A 23181-nucleotide genomic window follows, 5' to 3' on the forward strand; every position below is an offset into this window, starting at 1 on the left:
GTCAAACGGGAACTGACGAGCTTTTGAAAACAGATCGTGGGATACTTAAGAGCAAAGAGAGGTGGATGAAGACTGTTTTATTTAGAGATACTTGTCAATACACGATCAGCGGACGAGAGAACCCTGCAAATTTACAAGAGCTTGAAAAGATCGCCGAAATCCATCGTTAACAAGAGAGGGGGATTCAACTGACGGTGCGCTGCGTTGCATTTGGAAGGTCAGTTGTCAACTTTTAACATTCATTCAAGGCGCTGTGATTGTACAATACTAGCTATTTGTTTGAAAGTTACCAGTGAGTCGCAGAAAATAAACATATATGTTTAAATGTATTTTATTTTACTGTAAAATATCCTAGCCTATGCTTGAAAAAGTATAAAACTTAGTTATGATGTAGGGTAGCAATGTTGTTAGAATGAAGTTAAGTACAATGTGTGAAGTATCAAGACCAAGGTCATAGGGTTGCTTCCAGAAACAAGTAGCCTAGGCTACACATGTGCTATAGCCCTAAATGCATTGTAATTTGCTTTAAATAACAGCATCTTCCAAATGTGAAAAAGTTTTAGACATGTTTAAGTAGACAAACCATCAAACCAAACAAACTTGCATTTTATTTTAAAATGAGTTTCAGGTTATAGGCTACTGGGTTGATTTGATTGCATTTATGCTATGTTTTTCAGTTCGTTTACTGCATTACAGTAAACATTCCCAGATAGCTGCACGATAGCTGGAAGCTCTGCCGGAAGATCTGCTGTTTAACATCTGATTGACGTCTTTAAGATGTCAGTTTTACATACATTCTAAATCATAAACATCTTAAAGACATTTTCTAAACATCTATTTAACATCTGACAGGAAACGTCTTATAGACGTATTGCAGATGAGCCAACACTCTAAAAAATACGTCTTCCAGATCAAATATGTGTGTGTATCAGTGTAGTAGGCTATAACACTTGTAAAATAGCCTGCAGTTGCCAAAATACCTTGCTTGAAACATGTTTTAAAAGTTTTGTCAACCTTGGCAAGTTGGCATCCAATATTGTACAGGCCTACAGTTTTTATAGTTAGCTCAACTATTGTAGACAAAACAATGACGCTTTTTGTGATATATTTGAAGAGTAGCCTACGTCTTGAGTTAAAAAATAAATATGCTTATGTTTTATCAACGCACAGTCCGATAAAACGACCAAAGCATCTGTTGCTATGGTTACCTCCTCACCCAAAAGCGATTTCTGTTCGCGAGAATACATTAGGGCAATTCCATTAATTTACATAATCTAACTTTGTAGTTGAGATGCGAAAACACGTTTGAAACTTTAAGAGCTACCCATGCATTCTTACAGTCCCTTTTTGGGGGTTCAAGGTTAGAGCATTAGTCAGATGTCAAATAGACGTTTAGAAAATGTCTTAAAGATCCCCCCCCCCCCCCCCCCCATATGCTCTTATCTTCTCTTCTGCATGCTAACCTTGATTATACTAATTTCTTTCACATCATCAATTTCAGTTAATAATTGACAATTGTGGCACTTTTATATTGTTTTAATTGTGGTTTTTACAGTATTTTTTTATATTCCAACACTTTGCTTTTGATAGGCCTGGCTATTAGGTCAGTCTCATAATTTTTGTATTCAGTGCTTTCAGATTCTTTTTAACTGATATAGCCTATATATATATATATATATATATATATATATATATATATATATATATATATATATATATATATATATATATATATATATAAATTAAGCGCTCAGAAGCACTGGACCGACTATCGGCTTGCCACTGGTGTCGGTGGCCCAGCCGCGACAAACCGCTGGTGGCGTGCAACCCAAAAAACGCTGGCAGAGTGCAGACTGCATTTTTAGATTGGTCGGCTTGCCGACGGTGTGCCAACCCGCGGACTTTGTGCCGCCCCAAAAAAGGCTAGCGGACCGCCAGGTCATTGTTTAGCGGGGATAGCCTCTACTAATAATGACAGTAGGCTATTACATTTACAATTCTTCCAACAATACAAAGTGGCTGCGTAAAGCGCGCGTGGTGACTCGTTCATTAAGGTTAGGCTACACAACTTGTTTGAGGCGCGCCTTCGTTCCATCAGGGCTATTAAGTTGATTAGTTGTTTTGTCTTACAGTGTGGTCAGAGTGATAACCGCACATTACCGGGTCTCCTCATACCGCGAAGCTAGTCTGGCTGGAAACCTTCGCCTTGGACGCGCTGGGGAAATAGATCCCTGACATGAGCGACTAACACCATCGACAAACAACAACATACATCGGCGGATAAACCGCACTGATCCCTGAGTGACCACCTGTTTCCTGCACTGACCAACCGGTAAGCGCTTAACTTTACTGAGGGACAATACAAGAGAATGCTGTTTGTATACGTCTCCAAAATGTTTGTCAGATGTCTCTTCCTGTGAATATTGCCGTTTGGGCGACCGATAAAAGCGCATTAGATAGCCTATAAGAGTGCTGCAGGGGTCTTGGAAGGAATTATTTTAGTCATAGAGTTCTCATGCTTTATAATCCAATCACTTTATAATAATGTTGTTTAAGCACTGAAAGGGGTTGAATGATTGTTAAAAAGAGCACAGAATCACAAACAAGAGGTGAGGATCCAAATCCACTTTCATCTCTTTGTGAACACTCGTCCTTTTCTTCTTCTCATCCTTTCATTCAGACTCTATCTCAGTCACCCCTCATCTCTCGCTCAGATTATTTTCCTGTAATCCAGCGCAGAACTGAATTCGCATTTGAACCTGCGTTATACGCAATTGGTGACACTTGGTGAGGACGTAACGTTATTATAGGCGCGCAACCTATACGCGTGTTTCGTGTGGAGCAAATCCCTGTTAAATGACAGATTATAGAGAAATGGAAAAAAACGTGGGTTTGTGATGTGTAGGTTATACATTTTAAAAATAGATTTTTTTTGTTATTGCCCTGCATGTTTCTGTTATGAGAGGTTAATTGCTTCGCATTGTCATTCCTAAAATGTCTTGCTCAGGAATTATAAGTCACAGACAATTTTCCAGTTATGCTAGATATTTTGTCCTTTGCTTGTCCTGCAACACACACACACACACACACACACACACACACACACACACACACACACACACACACACACACACACACACACACACACACACACACACACACACACACACACACACACACACACACACACACACACACACACACACACACACACACTAACTAACTAATAATAATTTGACCAACACACCCAAACAAGCAGGGAGAGACATACTGTTTTAATGAGCAATTATACTGCCAGATGCCTTTCTAACCCTTGTTTGGTTTGAAGGAACATCAGCCTTAAGAGATCTATGATGTCAGAGCTGTGACGTTAGAGGCAGCAGACTGGGGAAAATATAAGACTGTTTATATGCTTTAAAAAAAAAAAAACTCAGAAAATTCCCAAACTCTGGTAAAACATATTTGTTTGTGCTATTTTATTGTTTTATTTTCTTTCAATCGGTTGTATGGAAATAAGTGTAATTCAGTCCTTTCGAAAGTGTCTTCATTGCTATTATCCATGATTAAGAGTTAAGTGTGGTTTTGCTGGTTGGGCTGATATATAGAGTGAATGCTTCTGTATATGACTGTCTTTCTTCAGATGAACACAAAACAGAGATTTTTAGTCCACATAACTCAAGTGGGATCCCATGCAAAACAAACACAACGGTAATCCATATGAGCCCAGTAATCAATATCTTCTGAAGTGAATTTTTTTTTCTTTCTTTAATTTTAAAAGTTTTTAAACTATAAACTGTCTCTTCCGGCCAACTGTCAGCATGCTGTGTGTTTATTCAACAATATTATTGACTTGACTGCACTGACACTATTGGATGAGAACTGAACTGAGCTGGACGATGACATCACTGTTTTCTCCAGAACTGCTTTATGGATGAAATGAACTAATAATTGAAGATCTTTACAATGGAACTGAATCAAAACTGAACTGACTTCAGCTGAATAATGGCACTTTTTTAATTTTTAGAGCTCCTGCAGCCAAAATGAACTGTTTGCATCGTTTAATCATTTCCCTGTACCACTGTAAAGCTGCTTTGAAACAATTATATAAAGTGACAATGGACTATAACAATGAAGGTGACTTTACTTGTGAAACTCGCATCGCATGGGAAGAGACAGTCCTCTGTGCTTCCAAATCACTTCCTCACAAGTTTCTAAAATTGCTGATATCACGCTTCACGTATTGACATTAATGTCAAGCGAACGCATGTATGACAGTTGGCTGGAGTTTTTGTAGGATCTCACTGTTTCACTTCAGAATTGATTCATCAACTGGGGTCGTATGGACTACCGTTGTGTTGGTTTTGCATGGTTTTTGAGGTGTCGGCTTGGAGGGGCCCACTTGCATTATATAGAATAACAGAGATGAATTATTTTTCTAAAAATTTGTTTTCATCTGAACTCAGAAAGTTATATAACATCTGGCATGACGCCAGGGTGAGTAAATTAGATCATTTTCATTTTTGGGTTGAGTATCCCTTTAAGAAAGGAGATAACTTCCCGACGCCTTTCGAGTTCTGATCAATACTGAAGCCTTATTGAAGTACACCAATCGTATTTAAGTGTGTGAAAATGGCGGCTGAGCAGATATATAAGGCAGTGCTGAACGTTATTGCCTCCGAATCTTTCTCCTTCAGACACTTGCTCAGACAACTCACTTACTGACGCAAAGTCAAGTGAATCGAACTCGAAAGGGAATGTCTCCAGTTACTCAATGTAACCTTGGTTCCCTAAGATGAGGGAAATAATTTAGAAACGTCGCTTAAGCTGCTGTGTTAAATATAGCTTAGAGTATCTTATGAGCTCCACCTCTACCTTCAGTCTACAGATTCGGAGGCAATGGCATGCAGTGTCACCTTAGCTTTTCGCACATTCGAACGCCATTGGCCAGTGTACTTAAACTGGCGTGATACAAGGCATCAGTGTTTCTAGAGAAAGGAGTTTCCACATAGAGTCAGCTACTGAGACAATGTCTCATTCCCTCATCTCAGGGAACCGATTTTAGGTTGAGTAACCATAGATGTTTCAGTTGTAAATATTTAAATACAAGAAAGAAAACTGTGCTTGTCTCCATTAATGGTTTAGTATAACTAATAATACTAAACTATTTAAATTGATCTTATGATACTTGTAGTCAACTTGCTCACTGGAAAAATGTGCCTCTACCTACATTTTTGCAAAACTCTAAAAACATACATATACAATTTGCCACAGTGTCCATCTGAAATGACTACTAGTGACAGTAAAGCACCAACTTTTATTCTTGTTCACACAAAATTATGATTACAGGGGAAGATTGTGGTTAACAAACGTTGTCATCACTCACTTTGAAAGTGTTGTGAAACGTGCTATGTCATCACATTGACATCTTTCCAGTGAGCTTGGGTTGTTTGCAGTGGGTTGAAATATGTTTTCCAAGTGAACGAAGGCTAAAAGTTTCTCAAGCTACTTAGCTATTTATTTGAGGCAAGCTTTTTCTGGTCCAGGTCACATTTTTTATTAATATGGATCGTAAGTGTGCCAGGAAATATGTCTTATTTGACCTGCGGGATTGGTGGTTGGAGTGAGCGAGGGGAAGAGGTAATTAAAATAGATGGGTTGAGGAAATTGAGATTGGCTAAGAGAGGCTAACGTTATGGAATCACTTGTCAAAACCAGCACTGTCATTAGTCATAGACCTATTCGTGCGATAAGCAAGGCACCAGCAGGTTATGTGTGGTGTCAACCATAGTGTTGTTGAATGTTTTGTGTTTATAATAGAAACAGGAAGCACTCCGGTTTACTTACGGTTGTGATACAATCATAAAATGCTCAGCATTCTTACTTTTTTTTGTCAGGTGGTATTATAGGCCTAAACAGAGCTAGAATATGCATGTATAATCCATATCTGATAGCATTTAAGCTGGTTTTATGACACAGACCCTTCCAGAGGTATTTGTTTGTTTGTGGTGTAGATAAAACCTAATTCTGCAACCAAATCCCTTATTTAATTACTAGTGACAGTTTAATAGCTTTTTCTATTCAAGCCCTGAAATCCAAAGGTTAAATGAGCATTTGCTGAAGATGTGTCAGTTCCATGAATGGAATTAGTTGTGGAGCTAAAATGCAATGTTTGTGCTTGAAAATGTTTGTTTATTACCTCAAAAACCTTTTCTAAATATCACAGTATATACTTACAAAAGAGTGGTAAGATCATTAATAGCTTGTGCAGAGTCCATTGCTAGGGCAAACATCTTTACTCTCTCTGTGGATTATTATTTAACATGGTTCAAACTAGTATTGATCATAGATCCTGAGGAGAGACATCACCTGGTCATATTCTGAAATGTACTGACAGGTGTCAAACATGCAGAATCAGAAGCTGAATCGTTTCAACTAAGTTTTTGATTGTTACAGTTTAGTTTGCATTTTATATTTCTTTTATATATTATTTACAGTAATCTATAGTTCATTCAAAAATGAAAAATTACTCACCCTCATGGTGGTGATTGCAACTTCCTGAGCTAATAAAGCTTAATAAAGATTTAATCCAGGTAAGTTTTTTTTTTTAAAGATATTTTAACAATGTCAGACACAATTCAGTTTTATCATGAAAACCATACCTAGGTTTTTATTAGTATACATTTAATATATTTTTACCTTTCATGCCATCCTGGCATGGTGTTCGACCGCAAAACAAATGTAGCCTCTTGTTATTCCAAACCTGTATGATTTTATTTCTTCTGTTAAACACAAAAGAAGATGAAAATTATTTGAAAAATACAGGGAAAGTCGGTGGGGGTCCAATTTTGTATTGCTTATCCACTCATAGAAATGGTACTACTGAAATGGTATGCAATGTAAATCATAAGAAGTAAATCAATAACTAAATCGTTTTTGTATACGATAATAACATTTATGGTTCGTTTCTTTATTATTGATGTTTGTGTCAAAATCCTTGATGGAAGGGTAGGACAGAGGAGGTGATGGATGAAGGAGGGGTGAATGCAAAAGTGAGAGATGATCTCTGATTATATGATGAGGGGAGACAGTCTCTCACATGTCAGCTGATAAAAAAGTGATGAGCAACATCTGCCTGAAGATGGAGAGAACATGAGAGAAGCATAGAAGAGTGAGAATGAGAGGTGTGAAGAAGAAATCTATGTATGAGGACGTGAAAGAGAAAGATACGAAAGGGAGGCTTTTTTATAGGTCAGATATCTCCCAGAGGCTCTTGGTGTTAGATACTCTCAGACATTCTGGAGAGGGAAATCTTTTGAATTGGGGACCTACATCTCTCTGACAACCCTTAAACAGCAACACGGACCACTGAGACTGCAGAGGAGCATGCAGTGGCCCCAAAGGAGAATTTGGACACTTAATAATTTATGAATGGCATTACATTCAGGGTTTGAAATAAACATTTTCACTCACTGGCCAATTTGGCTACTCAATTATTAAGTTAAAGGTAGGGTAGGTAGGATTTATATAAAAAACTTTTTACCAAATTTGATTAAACTTTCTATATATATCAATGCATAATTAAAATGTAAGTACTCTGATAAAAAGAGTATAAAAATCGAGTGACTCTAGACCGTTTAATCTTCATTAAACACAGCTCATTATTTTCATTCGGGACGAATCACAGGATTGGCTTGCGCGACTGTCACTCTCCGTCGCCATGACTACCGCCGCTATTACTGGCTCTGCCCACGTGCGCGCAGTCGCGCACCCGTTTTTAGGTGGGAGTGAATGGAATTAATGAGCTGTGTTTATTGAAGATTAAATACACTAGAGCCACTCATTTTTTTATACTCTCTATTTCAGAGTACTTGCATTTTAATTATGCATTGGTATATAAAGACAGTTTAAACAAATTTGAATAAAAGTTTTTTTTAGACAATTCTGACCTACCCTACCTTTAAGAGTCATTCAGAACTTCTTTAATTCCAAAACAAAAATATCATAAATCAACTAGATTATGAAATAGAATTTACTAGATTAAATACATTCCTTATAAAATCTGATTATGAATAATTGAATAGCTTTCCATTTTATGACAGTCAATGTTTGTGGATAACATAAAAATGAAAGAGTAGTACAACAAATTGAATCATGCACCCATAGTTCTCACCGGTTTTTTTTTTTTATAAATCAAATGTAAATTCATATCCCAGTTACACTTAATTTCACATAAATTAATATAAATGCAACTTCACATTTTCCTGGTTAAGTAAACATTACATAAAAAAAAAAAAGAAACCAAGTACAATTAGCCTATATTTTGCATTTTTACATTAACAATGTTATTTATTTTCATCAAAACCAAGTATAAATCTCATGAAGTTGGTGTTTTTAAGCATTAAAACATTTATTCCAAAACAATAACTAAAGGCAGAAATAATTTAAATCTACAGTCTGTAACTTTTTTTGTTCAAAATGTATATAATAAGCGAGTACATCATGCGTCATCACTACGACACACACCTTACGGCATTGGTCCTGCCTTTTGTTCACACAGGGACTGATCCCAGCAAAGTCATAGGTCTCAATAGGTCACGTGTTTGCGTTCACACAGAAGGCACTCTAACAATTCCATGGCAATTTTCTGGTATCAATGCTCTGTGTGAAAGGGGGTCTGGTTAACTGACAGCGTCAGAGTAAAGATGCTAAAGGACACTTTTGGCATCTGTATGACGTGCAAAAGTCTTGGATATGTGGCACTTATCAGATGCCTAGGGAGTGGGAACAGGTTGAAAATGTGGTTTCTTCTCTTTTCCAGAGTACCGGAGTGTTATGCTGTGTTTTAATAATGTTGGAAGTTCTGATAGCGATGGTTTCAAGTGATACAACATTATCATAACCCACCAAACTGGCTAGTGAATTCATCATGTTATCCACCACAGTTGACTTTCACTGACATTTTAATTTCACATACATAGTTAATTTCAAACCCTGATTGCATTACATACAACATTTCAAGCCAAGTGACTGCTAGAGTTTTTCTTAGAACTTTCTTTTCTTTTTTATTGGTTTAGCCATCTTTGCAATGACTTTTAACCAGCTGGTGTCAAGGTGAGTTTTGTGAATGAGTCATACATTTTTTTATTCACCAATATTAGACAACATGAACATTTTGTTTTGTCCTAGTACAATACATCCATATATGTGCTTGTTCTCTGTTTATTTAGAATAAATGACGCGTCTTCATATACTCATCTTACAGCATTTCTACTCTGCCAGATGCTGTCTTCCACACCTCCAGATGTTTCCTTGCATCCTTTTATTCATCTTAATGAAATATGATGTTCACAGACCTTTGCCACTGCGAGCCCAGATGTTAAAAGACAGAAAAAAATATTAGATTATAATGCTCTGAGGGAGATGCAGAGATTAAAGTGTAACTGTTGCCAAGATTGAACCTAGGCTCTTTTTATTTATCTACCCGAGTTAAACTTTCGTGTAAAAGCATAATTAGAATGGAAACGACACTTTTAAGATTGACCGTATTTTAGTTTTAGGTCAAAATGCCTTTTGGATGGGAGTGCATGGGGCACTTCTATGATAGCATCAAAATCACTATTTTTAAGATGCTAAGAAGGCTCGACACAACATAAACCTGCGCTCGAAGTATCACCATGGGCTCTACACATGAACTTGAGCATTGACTACATTGTTTGTGTACACAAAGTTTACTAAAAAGAAAGGTTTTGAACAACTCACTGTAGCTGTTGTTCTTCCCGGCCGCAGGCATTTCGTCAGTCAAAAATAGTCGGTTTCACTGAATCATTTCATTATTACAGTATTTGAGGATCCTTTTTCAAATACAAGGTGAATCTTGATTTTCACTAACGATAAAACAACAAATTATCCGTGTATTTATATGGAACTAAGCTTTAGGAGCTTTCCATCTTTATTCTCCTCCCTGTTACGTTGCATTTGGAGATTGACTACTTTTGACTGACAAAATTCCAGCCACCGGAAACAATAACTAATAAGTGAGTCGTACAAAACTTTTCTTTTTAGTAAAGTTTGTGTACACAAACAATGTAGTCAATGCTCAAGTTCATGTGTAGAGCCCCTGGTGATACTTCGAGCGCAGGTTTATGTTGTGTCGAGCCTTCTTAGTGTTTTTAAGACAGTGATTTTGATGCTATAGAAGTGTGCACTCCCATTCAAAAGGCATTTTTACCTAAAACGAAAATACGGTCAATCTTAAAAGTGGCGTTTCCATTCTAATTATGCTTTTACACGAAAGTTTAACTCGGTAAGATAAACAAAAAGAGCCTAGGTTCAATTTTGGCAACAGTTAGTGTTAGAAATATCAAACAAGAGGAAGCAGAGATATGTTTATCAAAGGGAGGCGTGGAGGAGACGACAATGTGAAGTCAGGTGATGTTATGTGTTTAGCACTTGTAGCCTGTCCACTTGAGGACATTTTTGTTGGACACTAGCAAGCTGTGACTCTGAGCGTGGAACTCAGCATGGAGGCAACCATTTGGGGCTGCAAGGATGTACATTGCTCATGGTTAGATGCCACTTTGGAAACCGTGTGTGTATGTGTGTGAGTGAAGTATACCCTCCTACTGTCTGCTAATGTCATGCTGTCTGTTTGGCTGACGACGCTCAGCGTGGCACAGTTCTGCTCTGCCTCAGTGCTGCGGGAAGCGTCCAACAGTGACGGCAGTTTTCAGAGCTTTTACTCACAGAATGCGAAAGCCTCTGAGAGCTCTGAGGGGTTTTAAGGAGCAGAGACGAACTCGCTTCCGTGGAGAAGTTTTTAAAGTTGATCTAAAGTGACAGAGTTTTGAAGCTGAGGCTGACATCTCTTTCTCTACTGGATTCTGAATGAGCTCATGAGTATTTTTAGATTTCGATTGTAGATTACGGTTTACTTTTTTGGAAGTAATCTACAACATGTATATATCTGCATATATTTAATTAGAGAATGGCCCATTTCTATTGGTACGCTGTACCTACTAAGCACACATACTTTGTCAAACATCTGATAAACGTATATAAAAGTGCTTATTCACATACATTATAAATCACAAATGTTCTCCCGAAAGCCTAAGTGGAGTGGGGGCCATGTTTGACTTTTTTTTGTGACATCATTGCACAGTGATTTCTTAACTCATGAATATTAATTAGGCTGTGCTGGACAGCTTCATTTAAAGTACTTACTATTAATAAACAAAGCCCACTTTTTAACGGTTTGTCAATTTTTTTACTCAAACTTTTATTGCTTTGCTAAATATTTGATAAATATACTGCTGCGTAATTTTTGCTAAATTATATTTCATTGCTTCTCTTATGTTTCAAAGTGAAATGTCTAGTGAGTGATGCTAAAAGCACATTGAATTTTCTATGAAACAGATATGACTGTGCCAATATTTTATTAAATTAGATGGTGCACATTTTGCGGCAGTTCAGAAATGAAATGTCTCCAGACCTACCATAAACCTAACCGATAGTCTAAGCAAAATAATCCAAGATAAAATACATTTTCGGAAGCAACCTTGGCATTTTGTCTTGGCATTTGTTATTCTTTTGAATGTTGTGACTTGTGTTCATGGGACTCATACTGAGCGGTCTGCATCGCCAGTGCAATGCTGTACAAGGTGATCTACTGAGCAAGTTTACTTTGCCGGAAAAGCCTGGTTATCAAAGTTTGTTGATATACAAACATTGAAATGTATTAGTTTACCAATCATGCAACATTAAAAAAATGTTGAGGTTATTACATAGTATTTTGCAAGGAATAGAAAAAAGTTTTTATTAATCTATAATCTGCCTCTGTAATAATATGTGTGAAACTGAATAAAAGTTGTTGGTTCAGCTGGAAACTTTCAATTGGAAACTGTATAGTTTTTGGCTTTGCTATTGCTTGAATAAACAGACAGCTCTGTCACAGAGCAACACTTAAAAAAATGCTGGGTTGTTTTAACCCAAATTTGGGTCACATATGGACAAACCCAATCGTTGGGTTAAAAATGTACATTAAAAATGTAACCCAACGGCTGAGTTTGTCCATATTTGACCCACATTTGAGTGAATAGTTGTCATTTCACTGTCTAGGTTAAATTTAGACTATATAGTTCGGCTATGAGTAGCCCACTTCTAGCCAAAATAACCTTGAATTTGGTTACATGTTATTTTTGCCAAAATAACTTGCGAGTTGTATATGATATTCCATCATGTAAGCAACGTAACAGTGATTACAAGGTGTTTGGTTTCATTTCTTCACTCATTTCATTTCTTTGTTGTCTAATCGATGACTTGTCTATTTTTGGGCTACTTTTTTTAAAACGACGTTTAGACGTCGATTAAATTTTCACTGACAGCACACATTTTGCCTTGTTTTAGCCTAAGCGTCTGTGCTGTGTTTGGACAGCTATTAGACGTCTTTTAAACGCAAAATTGCTTGCTGGGTTCCTTGTGTAATATACTTGGCAATAAATTTCATTCTCATTCTGATTCAACTCAGGCTATTGGTTTAGCCAATGTTGCTGAGGTCTTAAAAATCTTCTGAGTGTTTAAATTTTTGGATGAATCATTGTCAACTGACGACACTAGTTGACTCTCCATAATAAGCTGGTAAAAAAGAATAAGGTACAACACTTTTAGAGACACATCATTTTAATATCAGCTACTAAGTTCAGAGATGAAAGTGCGGAGGACTCCATGACCATGACAAAAATGACATACACCATATGTGTTTGCTTTCAGGGTTAGTACTATTAATACTAGTCATGTCCATATGTGTGTCTGACAGATGAGAGATGCGCAGCCTTAAATGCAAGAATTAGCATTATCAAAGGTGGCTGTTATCGCAATCAGCATTTGCAATTACTATTTTCAGTGAGGAAGCCACTGTATTCTGCCCTCAGTCCATCTCTCCCTTCATTTTCTATCCCTCTCTATTCTCCTGTCCATCATTTCACACATTATGATAGTCTTATTTAAATGAGAGTCAGATGAATGGTAAGTGCACTAATGCACTAATCTTTTTTTTCAAGCAAGCTTGATATTTTCACAGAGAATGTCACCATCGCAAGTAGGCAAATTTCAACATTGGGTTTTACTTTTTTATATACTGTGTGTGTATAACATTGACCAGAAAATCTCTTGAGAGATTCATTGATTTCTTCACAGCAGGGCTCATTTCTTTTTATCAGCAATATCAGAACATGTATTTTTGTTTTTTTCTGTCTTCCCTTTGTTTCTTCCTCTCTATTTCACTTCCCCTTAATTTTTATGTTGTTTTGTTCCATTCCGTTCCGTTGTTCTGTGATTGTGTTGATACTGTTGTTAATTGGAAGCAGTGATGTTTAATTATTTAGGCTCAGTAATTAGATCCCTTCTCTGTATATCAGCATACTTGGATTTTTGAGGACTTGTACAGTGACAGTTTTGGTTGTTAAAGTGTCATCTGTTACCTCCGAGGCATTTCTGAACAGATGCAGCTTGCTGGATGTGCCCTGTGTGTGTTTACATCTGGCAGAGTGTTGTTTTGCTTTCTTTTTGGCTGGCAGCCTATGAGTGTGAGTTTATATAAATATCTAAGTTTGTTCAGGTGTGTGTGTGTGTGTGTGTGTGTGTGTGTGTGTGTGTGTGTGTGTGTGTGTGTGTGTGTGTGTGTGTGTGTGTGTGTGTTGAAATGGAAAGGTGCGCGATTAATTTATTGAGGGACAAGAAGCAGTTCAGTCCTGTGTAGTCTCATTTGGTCAGCTGAGAGAGTCATTGTACACGGTGGAGAGAATATAAGTAAAGGATGATATACAGTCATCCGGGCATTATCATAAAATAAACACCAGTGTGATCATGACACGAAGCTACACACCAAATAATTGTATACATTACCATTTTAAGGGTCAGGTTTTTTTCTTTTAATTCAGCAAGGATTCATTAATTAATCTAAAGTGAAAGTAGTCTTTTACATTGTTACAACTAAACATTTTAGAGTAAATACTGTTGTTTTGAACTTTCTATTCATCAAAGTATCTTGTAAAAAAATTATAATCACAATTTCCAGAAAACAATTAAGCAGCAACTGTTTTGCATTGCATTGATACTAATAATAAATGTTTCTTGAGCACTAAATCAGAATATTAGAATGATTTCTGAAGGATTATTATGTGACACTGAAGACAGGAATAATGACAGCTGAAAGTTCAGATTTGTCATCACAGTAATACATTTTAATACATTAAAATATCAAATCATTCATTTATACTGTAATATTTGTATTATTGTATTATTGTTTTACTGCATTTTTGATTAAATAAATGCAGCCTTGGTGAGCATAAGAGGCTTCTTTAAAAAACATTTAAAAAAGGATCAACCCTAAACTTTTTAACGGTAGTGTATGGACATGAAATATTGATTGGAATTACTTTATAATGTGAGAATAAAGAGACAGCAGAGTTATACAAAAGTCATGATGCCAGTAAGGTGTAGGTGATAACTGCCAAGGATAATATTAAACACTGTAACTGTAATCCATTTGCAAAGATGAGAGATATTCATCTAACCCATTTGAAGGGTTTTTCCTCAGAAGGTTCCCGTGGACCTCATTTTCTCAGCCCTTCAGAAGGTTCCTGGGATGTATATCTGTTCGAACAGACTGTTTCTTCAGAAGGATGGGACATAAGAAGGTCAACATTGGTCCAGAGAAAATATACTGCAGCTCAAATAAATTCTCCAGCTTACTTTTTTTTAATGCAGTAGAATACATCTAATGCATTACCAGCCATCCAAACACTAAAAGATCTAAGAATATAATGTGACTGACATTGATCAAATATTGGGTATCAGTTTCTTTGCCTATGGGCTGCTAATAATGACATCAGGTTGAAGAGCATATTATGGTATGTTCGGTGAATCGAAGATGAATCCTGTCAGATAAAGCTCAAGGTAATCAAACATTGAAGAGCTGACATGATCATTGAATCGAAGGCAGAAACACTCGTGTGGAAACACTACCTAACAGCTTGTCTCCTGTAGCTCTCCCTGGAGCCATTCAAAATGTCAGTGGGATTAGTATTACTATAATAATTGAATGAGAGGATGACGCTAAACCTTGTATTGTGATTGCTGGGATTAAACTACAGAGTTAGGTCAATGCAGCCAGTCATTTCATTTTCAATACCCTGGCCTTTCTGTTCATGTGCAGAAAAATTGAGATGCGAATGGGGGAGCAGAGCTTGAAGAGAGAGAGAGAGAGAGAGAGAGAGAGAGAGAGAGAGGGAGAGAAAGAGAGAAAGAGAGAGAGAGTAATTGTGTGTACACTTATTTGAAGGGCACTGTGAAGCCATAACCTTTACCTTTACACAGCATATTAATCAGGGAAAAAGGCAAAGGCTGTAAACTTCTGGCGTCTCGAAGCTGTCAGTTCCCCTCCAGTTGCTAATTGATGAGCTCGTATCCGTGTAGAAGTTTGGCCATCAGTGATCTCCTGTGAGCCAAGACAAGGGAATGTGGCCCGTACACTTCATCAGTCAGAGGACTACTGAATTACTGCTGTTCAGGGTGAGATGCTGTGAATACAGTCCAGACTTACTGGATATGATCACACGGCCCTCTGGAACACTTGCTTCGGATTGGTTAATTGTGACATCCTGTGGTCAAATATTTTTTGTATAATAAACACTTAACTGTCTAATTAATGGATGCATCTTATTTTGGTAGCATGCCATTAACAGCCATTAGTAGAGATTTTTAATTTAACATCCATTCTGGCTTTATGTAAAATGGTGCATGATCATTTCCCCTATTTTTACATTTAAATCACATTTGCCATCAATGCTCACTTAAAGTTAATCCTTTAATAACTTTTTTGAATGTAATCTTTAATTCCTAAATATATTTTTAGTATATTATTTCAATATAGGCCATTTAGTGCATGATAATCGGCCATAACATGAAAATAATTATTGACTTTTTAACATCAGTGCATCTCTAATAATTTAACTAATTGTCCCCGGCAACTGATTCTCCTACTTAGTTGTGTTAGTTTTATGTCTCTTGTGTCACTCTTTTTGTGCAGTCTCTTTCTTCTCACATAATACAATTGTCTCAATTCAAATGAATATTTAATGTCCATTTATTTATTTATATGGTAAGTTGCCATGTAATAAGTGGCTTACCAAGCTTCAAGAAAAAATGATCTAGAAGCTGGAATGATGGCTGAGGATCTGATGAGAAAGCAGGCTTGGAGCTTTTTGAGTTAGACTAAATTAAAAAGGGATGAGGCTGCTTTATCTCCTCTAAACATGGCACCTTCTTTCTCACTCTCATTATATGTTACTTTCATTTTTACACCCCATGTCTTTTTAAAGAATGTCTTTTTAGCACTCACTCTCTAACAATTCTTTCTTTTTAAACTATTGGTGTCATCTCACCAACGTCAGCTCCTGACTTTCCTTTTGAAAAAGAAGTATACTTCAAGTACATTTTATGAAGTATTAAGTATTATTAACGTTCAAGTATATTTTTAAGTATGCTTTATGGACTAAGTATACTATGGTAATATCAGTGAGTAAGTGTACTATTTCAATACTGCTTGGGACTAAATTGGCCCACTTTTTAGTGTATAAAAGTTACTACGGTATTTATATATATTATTTTTGCATTTTAAGTATATTACTTAGTTCCTATTTAGGTATTATTTTTTTATATTTAAAATACCTCTAACTGTACTCTCTCCTCTTTCCTCTTTCCATTTTAAAAACATGCATGCTTCCTTTTTATCAACACGTGAATGTGGGTAAGTTTCATATAAAAAAGCAACTGAGAAACTCACATTTTTGTCAAAGACTATACGCCGAATCAGATTCAGAATGATGATTAAAACACAGATGCATCTATAGATCCATCAACACTCTTAAAGCTTAACAGTTATTTCCTCTTCCTGGGTAGACATTGGGTAGACATTGGGTAGACATTAATTTGGTAACGTTAGGCAGTTTGGATGTAAATGCTGTTAAATTTTTGATGATCGAGTTGTTTTACATTTGCGTAAGCAATCATTCTATCACTAGTTTCTGCTTTTTCTCCACCTGTGTTTTGATCCAGAGATTCATACTAGGAAATGTGAAATAGCACCCGCTACCATATAACAGTGAAAACATGGATAGCGGGGAAAGAGTAAAGCTGATTTGAAGTAAATTCCTACACTACCAGTGGACTCACCAAAAATTCAAATACTCAGAATTAGTAACAAATCTTTTTCTTTATAAATCAATATTTTCAAACAATGTAAGTTTATAAGACAGTATGCACACATATGTGTAGAAATTATTTAATAGGCTAGTCAATCACATTTACAAACCAAGTATACTTCTGGTGAATTTCAGGACTCCTTCCCTCATACCACAATTCTAATCTCACCACTCACAAATCCTTCACTTTTCTCTTAGTGATCCCGTGTGTTCAATTTACAAGGACAATTGTTTTTCAATATTGTAATATGCCTTCAGGACTGTTCTAGCATCTGTTTTTAGCTGGACCATCAAGACTGGGACAGATCAATTGTCTTATCGTCCATGAACAATGCAGACAGTCGGAAGAATAATGAGGTTTCAGCAGTAGTAGGTAGATGACTGGTCCCAATGTAATCAATTTAACACTATACTGTGAAAACTGTATTTAATACCATTGAACTGGGAGGCACTCAGTGTTTTATACAATGATTCAGTAAATATTCTGTTTTTAATCCTGCTTTACCAAAATATGAAATTTGCATGACAATATCATAAGCAGGGGTTCTCAACCCTGGAACCTTGAAGTGCTAACCTCCAACCTTAATCAAACACACCTGGACAAGCTAATCAAGGTCTTCAGGATTTCTAGGCCGTGTCCAAAAGCTTAAAAATGCTGCATTCCAAGGTAGGACGGCATCGCGGCTCATCCAAATCTGAATGTTCTGTCCCCTGAGATCCTGAGATGTTAAAGGCAGCATAGATATATATCCTTTGCTTTCATATCCCACAATTCTCTGTGCTCCATTGACAGTTAAGCTAAAAAGAAAGATGGCGTCTGAAAGTTGTGGTTTGTGGTCAGTTTGTGTGTAAATGTATGTTTTTGACCGGTTTGTAGAAATTAGTATTGTAGTAATTAAATATTCGCTTAGTTATCATCAAAAGTTATTATCTGTTTCGTGAGGTATACGTCAGTCAGTCAGTCAGTTAGTTTTAGTTTATTTGCTGCCTGTGTTGTGAGGCAACAAGTCCTAGAAAGTTATCGACTGGTGATTTTGATCAAGGTTGCAGCTAAACTCTGAAAAGTGGAGATTGAGGGCCAGAGTTGAGAACCCCATATAGACATGCAATAGACCACCCAAAAATTTTTTAAAAGCTCAGCTCGCCATATATTTCAACAAAATGTAGGTCTACTCAATGTTTTATTTTGTTATTAGCCCCCACAAAAACATGCATTCAGTCCTCTTAGAAATACGTCTGTCTGGATTATGTTGAAGATAAAAATGTCTGAAGGGATATAAATCCAAATGACACTTTACTGTTATGCATAGCCAATGGGAACTTAGAATGGACTGCGCTGTTTAAACTAAAAGGCTTTTGATATCTATTGGTTTTCAATTTCAAGGGCACACACTCTCTCTTTTTCACACACACACAGACACTTGCGGTACACTCTCCTGCTGAGCAGCCAGCTGCTTGTTTTGTTAGTGGTGGGCTGTCTGGTTCTGAGCTTGCTGTTCCTGTCCAACAGGCTCCAGGATTCAGCTGCTGCTGAAGGTCACCATGCATATATTTACTGTATACTGTATCTACTAAGATCAGTCCGTGTAGAGGTCAGAGAACTTGAGCTGCTCTGACCGCTGATATGTTCCCTGCTGGGATATGAATGACTGTGAACATCATTTCCCTTTTGCAGACTTACTAGTGATCCACTGCTGTGTTATTCTGAGACTGCTGTAGCAAATGAGAAGTTATGTAATATGTGAAAATAAGGGGGAAACAATTATACAGAACCACAAATTCTTGGACAGTTTTTGGAAAAATCTCTCTAGAAATAACAAGGTTTACAGTTAGCCATATAAAAAAAAAACTCAACAATTGTGACTCTGTCAGGGTGCCAGTTCTGGAGCTAGTGCCCAATCTGGAAGAGTTTCATACAAGGGATTAAAAATTGTCTCGACCTTCTAGTAGATGCCACACTTACACCATCTGACACTTTAACAAATATTTCTGATTTCAGGTAGACATTATTTAGGTATTTATTTGGATTTTTATATTTTGCGACTTAAAGCTGCAGTCCGGCACTTTTTTGTGTTTAAAAATATCAAAAAAGACATTTTTGAAAAAAAACGTAACCAGCCAGTGTTCAAAACGATCTGCTTGTCTTACCTCGATTCAAAACGGTAAGCTTGTAATAATGATTTTAATTCCAGTGGTACTGGTGGATTTCCGCGGGAATTTCGAGCATGTCTTTGCGTCATTACGTCACTTCTGTACACATAGAGAAGGAGTCCCCGGCTAGCGTGTGTGGATGATGGAGGTGGAGATTTAGCTTAGCACTTGGTATGGCGGATCCCGAAAGTTTAAAGCGACAATCACCAGTGACAACTGGAGATTCACCAGTTGTAAAACACAAAGACTTCGGACTTCAGATTGGCTACAGAAAAAATATATTTTTCACGTTTTGACGTGATATAAGCAATCGTTAGATTTGATCAGCATGGTACCCTACTGCAATGCTTTCCCCCACCCCCCGAATTTGGTCAGAACAAAAGTGAATGTTACTTACTTGTTCAGATGACAATTTCCGATGAAAATTCTAATGTTGACACTTTCAAAAAGTATACTCTGAGATTGCTGATGAAAGTACAATATCCACAGCGACGCGGCAGCCTCAATACATTGTGTTCATCCGCGCTGTCTCATGCCGATTTACTACCCACGCACAGTTAATAATTCCGCGAATAACTGCAATTGCAGATTTCGAACAGAGATGGCGACAAAGAGGAAAAACGACGGACTGCAGCTTTAAGCTGGCCAACAACTGGTCACTGTGCATTTCAGAGTGAAGCATGGCACTGCGTTACTTTTACACAAGCAACTCATTAGCTCATAGTACTGTCACCATTCAGCTCAGGTTGGTTTTGTTTTCATGGACTTTCAGTTTGTTTTCATTTGTCACGTGTCTTCCTTATTCAGATTCCGCCATTTGTTTGTCTCCTTGGTTACCGTCATTATTAGTTTGTTAGTTTCAGCTGTGTTTGATTAATTATCTTGTTTGAGTTTGCTATTTAGGGGCTGTTTACACAACACTGTTTTCAACTAAAAACTTGAAACGTTTTATGCGGTTTGGCCGTTCGTTTACACGACAACGGCGTTTTGGGCGCCTGAAGACGAAAACTTTTTGAAAACGTTGTCCTTGTAAACAACAACAATGCAAATCTCTGAAGACGATGACGTCATGCACATGCGTATTATGTGTTCCGTCTATAGTGTTTCATCGCCATCTAATGGCCTGGCAGCAGAATCCAACGTTTTAGCCGTTTACGCGGATCAGTGTGAATGGGGATTGTTTTGACAGTGGTGTCCTGTATGCAGAAAACTCAAAGGAAAAACTTTTTCGTTTCAAGCATATCATTTTGGTGTGAACGTACGCTTAAGTTACACCACCTCCTGTAGCCTACTCATGGTCCAGATCCCCTGACAGTGGACTAGCTAACTGAGCTCCGAACCAGCACCAATTCACTCTTTTTTTTTTTTTTTTTTTTCTTCATCAAAATGTATTTATTTTATTCTTTGTCTGTTCTATCTTGTTCTCTGTCTGTCAATACACTTTTCTACAATGCTTTATGTCCTACAGCAACCTTTCTTCTCCCATTGCCCTTTTCACACTTCATCTCCATCTCTGCTTCTGTGTATTTGTGTGTAGAATGGACTCTGGTGCTTTCATCCATGAGTGGACATGTTCTAAGAGGCCCTCGTCAGCGTAGCACACACAGGTGCACACACACACGCGCACACACACGCGCGCACACACACACACACACACGCACACACGCACACAACAGTTTAGGCTTCTATTTTGAGCGCTCATTTATTGTGAGAATGAAAGTCATGACCATGAAGACGTTTATCTCCTGTCCAATCTTATGTTACAGCAGTTCCCACAACAATTACCCGGAAGCATTTACAACTATTTAACATGCATGGCCATGGCACCCGCGCAAGACAACCACTGGCCATCATCATTAGCTGCCAAGCATGCAATTAGTTAATTATGAAATATAATAGCCTGCTTCTTTCAGCACATCTGACTGTGAGACTGATGGGCTGAGTCCTTAATCTTGAGTTTTAGAGGGATATATTATGAGCTACACAGTGGTTACATTTGGTCTCCATTGCCTATAAATCCTTATTATGGATGTACTTCTCTCCACCCCATTGGTTTTGCCTTAAGAAGTCAGCGGGGATCATAGTCAGTAACAATGAGCCTCTGTAAAACACTCTAATAGAACAGTGGAGTATACATATTTGGTGTGTTTTTCATGGACGAATAAAAATCAAACAATTGAGTGCCGTTTCAAATAGCTGATGTTTTCTGCTCCTGAGAATGTGAATTTGTTCACTCTGAAGAGACGCTACATAGCCAATTTCAAGCTCTCTTTGTTTATCATATTTTCAAACAAAATGATAGACAGCAAGTAAAGATAATTTAACCTTAGAACTGCCTGGCGGACACTAATGCAAACAAATATGAATATATCACACTGAGTGCTGTCATGTTTTTTTGAAGGTCCTGGCTCATTTGCCCTAGGTGACATCTTGGGCCTCATTTATAAAATGTTGTGTAGAAAACGTACTACATTTGATCTTACAATCATTTCTCAAATGTGCATCGGTGTGATTCAAAGAACATGCGCAAAAAAAAAAACTTCTCTTCCAGATGTGAAATCTATAAATCACAAATTATCTTTAAATTGCGCACAGCTGAATGGTTTCAAATCTACGTTTTGTAAACGCTTCCTAAATAATGTAATTTTAACATATAAAAAAGCACCAGTCAACAGCAAAATCCTTGACTTGCAAATGGCGTGCGGCAATGGGGACTGTTTGATGGGGACTGTGGTAAACTTTAGAATAAAAGAGGGCCAGGGTTCCAATCATACTTTTAAACAAGCATGTGTTTTTTCCTAAAATAACCATGCAAATTAATTTCAAAGATACAATACTGTTCAAGTTTTAGGTCATAAGATTCTGAAAAAGCCCCTTATGCTCACCAAGGCTACATTTATTTGATCAATTTAACGCAGTCTCGCTGAATTTCAAATCTCTTTTAAAAAGTATTATTTTTTGAATGGTAATTAATAAACTTTTTGTTGTATTAAAAATCCACTTAGTTCAAAACACAAAATAATGCGTTTATTAGACGCATTATAGACGTAATAGATCCCATAGACACGGGACTCGATCTTAAAGAGAAATTTCACTAAAAACTAAAATTCTGTAATTTTCACCTTAATATCATTCCAAACCTGTATGGCTTTCTTTATTTTGTGGAATATAAAATAATTTGTGTTGAAGAATGTTGATTACCAAAAAGTTTTGTTTACCATTGACTTCCATTGTAGTGCCAAAATAAACACTGAAATTGCCTCCGAAATTGAATACTTCCCTATAGTATGTGAATAACTACCCCAACAGAGTAGTATGTCCAAATACATAGTATTCGAAAAACAGTAGGCAAAAACTAACCGGATGACCTACTACTTCAGCCAAGATTCTGAAATGTGCATTCGATGGACACTTTACTATCCCATGAGGCCACGGGAGAGAATTTATGAATGGAAATGAAGCGATGCAACTGATGCTGGTAGGTCACGTGACAGTTAACAACATAGTGGATGTGCATCATTCATTTTCACTCATATATATATATACTAACTATATAGAACATACTTTTTCAGTTGTCACAAAGTTATTCAAATGTAGTACCAACTCAGACAGTATGCGATTTCAGACGCATCATGAGACATTCCTTAAAATATATTTTCATGTTTCATAGAAGAAAGAAAGTCACATGAGTTTGAGTAAATGATGACAGAATTTTCATTTTTGGATGAATCTCTTAAAAATCTTAACTTAGTACTTCTAAGTTCTGACATCC

General features: G+C 37.0%; 1 protein-coding gene across 4 annotated transcripts in view; it reads left to right on the top strand.

Moving 5' to 3' along the window:
- slc8a4b (solute carrier family 8 member 4b) overlaps positions 1 to 23181 on the top strand; it is an 89057-nt gene continuing 65876 nt past the window's right edge. For 2 of the 4 annotated variants that reach the window (XM_079604923.1, XM_079604927.1), the window contains exons 1-2: positions 1 to 217; positions 2133 to 2332. The gene's annotated coding sequence lies outside the window, so the exon portion shown is untranslated. Of the gene's footprint in view, positions 218 to 1762; positions 2055 to 2132; positions 2333 to 17848; positions 17926 to 23181 lie in introns of those variants that run through there. The other 2 variants (XM_079604924.1, XM_079604925.1) reach the window with 2 other exon arrangements.

Source organism: Phoxinus phoxinus, assembly GCF_949152265.1.
Source record: "Phoxinus phoxinus genome assembly, chromosome: 2".
NCBI lineage: Eukaryota > Metazoa > Chordata > Actinopteri > Cypriniformes > Leuciscidae > Phoxinus > Phoxinus phoxinus.